The sequence below is a fragment of the Felis catus genome, chromosome A3 (genome assembly GCF_018350175.1).
Source record: "Felis catus isolate Fca126 chromosome A3, F.catus_Fca126_mat1.0, whole genome shotgun sequence".
Taxonomy (NCBI): domain Eukaryota; kingdom Metazoa; phylum Chordata; class Mammalia; order Carnivora; family Felidae; genus Felis; species Felis catus.
The window spans coordinates 3,469,738-3,476,375 of NC_058370.1; the positions used below are offsets into that span (position 1 = coordinate 3,469,738).

At 51.3% G+C, this 6,638-nt stretch overlaps 1 long non-coding RNA gene across 2 annotated transcripts; it reads left to right on the forward strand.

Annotated features, from left to right (window-relative positions):
* The first annotated feature begins 744 nt into the window (after positions 1–744).
* On the forward strand, positions 745–5,665 carry LOC109497877. 2 transcript variants are annotated; one of them, XR_006594996.1, is made up of 4 exons: positions 745–1,073; positions 2,195–2,427; positions 3,525–3,943; positions 4,082–5,665. It is a non-coding gene; the product is annotated as an uncharacterized LOC109497877 (long non-coding RNA). The 2 variants fall into 2 exon arrangements; XR_002154298.3 differs by having other exon boundaries at positions 3,700–3,943.
* Positions 5,666–6,638: the final 973 nt, after the last annotated feature.

A 6,638-nucleotide genomic window follows, 5' to 3' on the forward strand; every position in this document is an offset into this window, starting at 1 on the left:
ATATTAAAAACTGACTTTCGGAAGGAGGCAGGTCTTACACTCAGGGTCACCAAGGCTCTTAAAGCTAAGAAAGCAGACAGCTCCTATTGGGGTCTTCATTTGCAAATCACACGATACATTAAGTCAAGAGGCTTCCAAAATAGGAGGATAAAAGCTTCAAACATCAAATCAGAAAGTGAAGATACAAAGACAGTGGTCACCACGTGGTTCCTGAGAAACAGAGGGCAAAGCCCAAAGCGAGGGCAGCCCTCTCCCGGCATCCTTTGCCCACTCTTTTCCGCCTTTCCTACAAAGAACCTTCCATGCCCCATAAAGCTGCTCAAAAAAAATGCAGCTGAATCGTATCAACTACTGGAAATTACAAACAGAATTTCATGAATATTACACTCCTTTCATGCAAAGAACCTGGAGAAGTTTTTACAAATAATTTAATTCAATTAATCCTTGAGTATTGAATTTCAGATGCTTGAATCTATAATTGAATCTTTTTAAGGAGGAGAAATCTATTACATGCACAAATACACTGACTCAAACCTTTACGGTCATAAAGAACCTTCTGGAAAGGGGGTGCTTGGCTGGAAGCTAGGTCACTCTTGACTTCACCGTCTCCTCATCAGTATCCTGCCGCAGCCCCTGCCCTTCGCTCATCTCAGCAACCCTCCACGCTGCCCACAACTGGTGCCCCCACAGTCCCTGCAAAGCGGCTTCCACAGTCCCTGCGTTTAAGACACAGCCGGCTTCCAACTCCTGGGCCTGACCCTCATTGGCTCAGACCCAGTGATGTACTCATCTCTGAGCCAATCATGGTGGGCAAGGGGAGGGGCTAGCTGAGGGGCTTAGACCATTCCGGATCCACGCCTGGAGTGCGCATGGGCTTTCCCAGAAGTCGCCGCAGTCACAGACGGACAGACAGCTAGAGCCCTGCCGTAGCAACCCGCCAACGTTCCTCTGCCGCAGTCGATTCTGGATCATCCTGATGTCCCTGGAAACTGAGGCTCTTGAATCTATGACACTTTACAAATAGAGTCTGAGGCCCTGACCTGGGACGTCCCCAGCAAGGGAGAGCCCCGCAGGTTCCTGAGCTGAGCCCCCGCTTTGGGCCACGGGTCTGCTTGTGGCCTTGGGCCTGGCACTGGGCTCTGCTAACACGGAAGTTTCCAGGCCCACCTCCTGCTAAACAGAGCGCTGAGTGCTAGGAGTTGATTGAGCTGGGCTGAAAGCATTCCACCTGTGAGGTCGTCTGCTCCGGGTTTGTCTGGATCAGGGGCGAGCCGCTCCCGTCTAATTATCTTTGTTCTACTCCCAGCCCCCTGGGAGCTCAAGAGTGCTTCCATAAGGGGACACTGTCAACCGAGAGGAACTGGTTGACAGGCCAGGCCAGGGGGGAGAGCGGCGGCCTGGCCCAGGGTGAGTGCCCTGGGCGCAGGGTTCAGTCCGCTGCTGGCTGTTTCCTCCCCCCACCCCCGCCCATCCAGAGCCCTTTGTTGTTTGGATTAAACTGAGGTCATTAGCTTCTTGGCATCGGAACAGTATTTCAGAGGGGGTCCGTGGGGGTCTATGAACCGGGTGGTTCTCTGTGGTGGGTGTCCTGTGCCCTGCAGAGGTTCGGCAGCACCCCAGCATCCACCTTGCCTGTGCCTGCACACCCACCCCCTGGGTTGTAACGACCAGAAGTGTCTGTAGACATTGCCTGGTGTCCCTGGAGGCACAGCCGCTCCCGTTGGAACCACTGACCTGTGAACAGGCTGGTAAAAACAGCCCTGGACAGGCACCTGGGTGGCTCAGTCGGTTAAGCCTCTCTGACTTCAGCTCAGGTCATGATCTCAGTTTGTGAGTTTGAGGCCCAAGTCGGGCTCTGTGCTGATGGCTGGGAGCCTGGAGCCTGCTTTGGATTCTGTGTCTCCCTCACTCTTTGCCCCTCCCCTGCTCACGTGCGCACTCTCTCTCCCTCTCTCTCTCTCTCTCAAAAATAAACATTAAAAAGCAAAAAAAAAAATTTTTTTTGATTTAAAAATTAAAGAACAAAAACAAAAACAAAAAAAAACCCTGGAGCTCTCAGTAGATCCCAACTGAAAACTTCGCCAAACTGGGTTTTTTCCCCCAGAGACTGGCGCGTGTGGACCGTTGGAGGTGGCTCATTAATGTAACGTGAATAACCCTAACAACAAAATCATTCTCCTTTCTTTCCCCTCAGTCAGGTCACCGGTTAGTTAACACGGACACTGCAGTGTCTGGAAAGGGAACAGTGGCCCCAACGATATGGTTCTGAGAACCTAGGACCTGCTCACCGCCCGGTGCCCAGTGGGGGCCTCCTTCGTGGGTTCAGATTCATGTGTGGATTTTGATGTCTCCAACCGCATGACATAGCAGCCTTGAGAAATTTCCTCTTGGTTAAAGCAAGAGACCCTGGTAACACCACCCCACCAGGTAAGCGTGCCCATTTGGGATCCAGGGGGCCCGACCGAACGTCTCAAGGCACAAACTGTAGAATGAAGCTCCTGGTCTTAAAATAGGGCACATCGGGACCTCAGAGGGCCAGCTGGGCACGGTGAGCCCACCCGGCGCGGCTGCCCAGGGAGCCCACGGCTCAAACATCTGACGGGTCCCCTTGAGAACTTCCCCGGACCCAGCTCCTTCCCGGTCTGGCCACCTTCACCCCTACTCCCAGCTCTAAACAGAATCACTGACCCCCATCACTCACCTGCTCACCCAGCAAGGTCCCGAATGACTTTTGGCAGTTTCCAAAAATCTAATCCAGTGCCAGAAAGATACTATGTAACCTGTGCACTATGTGTCCTTATATTTTAAAGGATCTGCCACGGGATAGTGACAGACATTTTTGTGTGTGTTTATTTACTTATTTTTGAGAGAGAGAGGGAGAGACAGAATCCCAAGCAGGCTCCACAGTGCCAGTGCAGAGCCCGACACGGGGCTCGAACCCACCAACCGTGAGATCGTGACCCGAGCCGAAATCCAGAGTCGGACGCTTAACCGACCCAGGCGCCCCTGTAACAGACATTTTTAAAAAGAATTGTAGAAACATATTAAGGAAAAATGCAGCATGTTATAACTGCAAAACATTAATCGTACAAAAATGCGTTTGAACGTAAGGAAAAAATATCTCTTCGGTGGATAAGGCGAACTAACAAAGGTAACTTCTCTAAAGCATAACGCACATTAGTACGCACACAAGGGTTTTTTTCTATTTATAGCTTCGTTTCTCAGGTCATATAATTTAGGTGGCTTACTATTCTGCTTGGCTGTAAGTGACAGACAGCCCCCCCCCAAGTAAACAGTGGGCTGCGTTTATTTTCCTCTCCGGTAAAAGTGCGCTGATCTGGCCCCTCGTGGCTGCCGGTGTAAGGGTCTAGGCTCCTCCCAACACGTGCTGCACGGTGGGTAAAGCTCTACACGTACATTGCAGAACTCGGTTACCTGGTCGCATCCAGGTCAGGCAAGTCCGGGAGATGTTTGCATTTGAGGAAGCCATGCTCTGGCTAAAACTCAGGGACCTTATTTCTTAGGAGAAGGAAGAAGGCACGGGGTTGTGGGCTGGGTAGCAGTCTCGGCCACCGCCCACCCTGCAGCCACCCAGATATCGGCGCTCGCCCTTCTGCTGCACCCACGACCCACCCCCGCCGCACCCCCGGACACAGCGGCAAAGCCCCAGCCGGTCCCCGCATCTGCCTCAAAACGCAGGGTCCCAAGGATAACGCGGAAAACCTCCCCACCAGAAACGGTTCGACAAGCTACGAACCAGGCAGTCCCCGGCTCCCAGTCCACCCAGCATAAGGCGGGTGAGTGGGAAGGAGACGCCGGCACGAAAAACCCCCCTCTGGAGCAAAGACTGAGAAGCACAACCTCCCCTGGTCCATCCACGTGCGCCAATCCGAGCGGGAGGAACAGCCAGGACGCCACGGCCCCCCGCCGGGGTCCTCGCCAGGTGTGTCTCTGCCCCCCTGCCCCATGTGGGCATCAGAGGGCGTGTCGTCCTGGCGTCTCTGTGGTGGTGGCTCCAGGGATTGCTGTGGGGCTGGACAGTCCCGGGCTCTTGCAGACCAGGCTGTGGTTTCTTTGGCAGAGTGTTTGTTCCAGAACGTGTGGACCTCTGATCTATCAGTTGCCCATCAGCTCTAGCCGTCAAGGCTGAAGTGTCCAGCCGTCTTCACTCACTGGCCTGCACGCGGCCCCCCCTGTCTCCTGGCGCGATGTCCTGGCCACCCCGAGCCTCTGGGGGCCACGGGCTTTGCTGCGAACTTCACACGTCAGTGGGACGGGGCTCGGTTTTCTTTTCTGCTAAGTGTGCTGCTTTGTGGAAAACCATCCCAGTTCCAGATGCCGTGGGAGAGCCTCGCAGTTGCTTTTTCAACCCTGCAAGGCTCCAAATTACCAAGCTCTCGGTCACTTTCAGTGGCAGGCTGCAGGCAGGGAGCATCTCCATCATCACAGGGCGTCCCCTCTTCCCACGCCTACCCCGGCCGCTCTCTCATAAAGCTTTGCTAACGGCAGCAAGCAGCAGCTACCACGCTTCTGCGGTATGGCTCTCTCCTGTCATTCCCTCCCTCGATCCGAGCTCAGAACACGGGCCGCTTTTCAAAAAACAGTAGGGGACAGCTGTTAGCAACTGCATCATTTCTCCACGCTGTCGCCAGGCCTCTGGCCCACAGTGTTTGAGTCCCCGACACCTGCCAACATCCACGGAGTCAGTGCCACATGTCTCTGTTCTGCTACTCACAGCTCACCTCTCTTGGTCCTTTTTTTTCTATCAGTTAAGATTAGATTTGCCCGGAAAATCCAAAGGAGCAGTGGCTTCAACGGGACTTTTTAATCTCCCGCATTCTGAGTCCACAGTAAGGTGGTCCATGGATGGTCCAGTGGGACTCCATGGCGGCAGGAACCTACCCGTCTTCTATCTTGCTGGCGTGCCATATATCAGCGCTAATGGTGATGCCCAGGATGGCTGCCTCAGCGCCAGCCATCAAATCCTCATTCCAACCCAGTCGAAGAAGAAGAGTGGGAACAGACAGACACATCTGCCCTCATCAGGGACACTTCCAGGAAGTTGCCTTCCGTTGGCCAGAACTTAGTCGCGTGGTCATACCTGGCTCAAGGGAGGATGGAAGGGTCACTTCCATTGTGGATGGCAGAAAAGTCAAGTTTCTGTTGAGGAATGAGAGGTGATGGATTTGGGGGCAATTAGGCTCTGCTTATGTGGAAAAGTTCAGTATCAGTGTCTCTCCTATTCTAGCTCTAGAATTCTCTAGCCTCCTCCTCCTTCAGGACAGATTTATGCCTCTGACATGCACCTTGCAGAAGAGACAATGACCAGACAAGGTGTGCAGTCTTCTGCCCACGCATCATTCTTGAGGATGCTTTTGCTACACCTACTTCACGGGGACATAAAGTGAGAGTCTCCGGGCTACTGTTTCTGTTGGGGAGATTTTAACAGCTAGGAGGGCTTCGGTGCTCAGTGAATCACAGAAGTGACCGAAACAAACACCTCCGATGAGAAGCACCCATAAAACCAACGAGACTATTAATGCAAATAGAAAACCAACATTGACAAAATGCAAAATATTTACCTTCCCAGACTGCAGCTAGTCTTGGACTACTAAGTCATTTAGAGGCTAATGTTCTTAATAAAATCACATTTTCCCTGAAAATATTTACTATTTCTGTTTCTATTGCCTTCTTCATTGCTATTAATAAGATTTTGATTTAGTTCACGGATATATGTAAATTCAGCATTTTCACCAAAACCTCCTGATGCCAGTGTTTCTAACAGAAACTTCTTATTTTTTAAAATTTTTTTAAATGTTTATTCATTTTTGAGAGAGAGACAGAGTTGGAGCCAGGGAGGGGCAGAGAGAGAGAGAGAGAGTATCCGAAGCAGGCTCCAGGCTCTGAGCTGTCAGCGCAGAGCCCAACGTGGGGCTCGAACCCACGAACCGTGACATCGTGACCTGAGCCGAAGTCAGACGCTTACCTGACTAAGCCAGCCAGGTGCCGCAGAAACTTTTTAAGTCATGTACACAGACTTGAGAAAAACCTTGTGGTGAGAACATCCATGAATCATGTCAGTCGGGGAAAGTGATCATACATAATACAGACCGGCATCCGAAAGGGAGAGGCTGTATGCCTCGTATGTGTCGCACAAACATCATCTCTGCTGGACACCACGCCCCCCACGCTCGAGACCTATGAAAATGGTCAAGATCTGAAAAAATATTGCCTTCAAAACACACTGAGGGAGCAGCAAAATTAAAATTAAATGTCTAATTAAGCATCTACAAAATATAATACTTTGTTCTCATTAATTGTTAAGTTCAGCATTCATGAATTTTTCATCGGTATTTTATTACTTTTGAAAACAATTAGTCGCAGAGTCTCTCATAATGCAAGAATTCACAAGTATACGCAGCTGCCAAGATTTCATAACCAGTAGTAAAGGAAGCAAGCTGCCTGTAGCCAAAAACAAACTTACTTAAAACCTTTCAGAATTTGTATGGCAGTGTGTCTGTTTTTAACACAGGCTGTGGACACATCTTCAAATGTGTGATACGGGTGCGTATCCGCCTTACGCGCCTGGGTGGCTCAGCCGGTTAAGCATCTGACTCTTGATTTTGGCTCAGGTCATG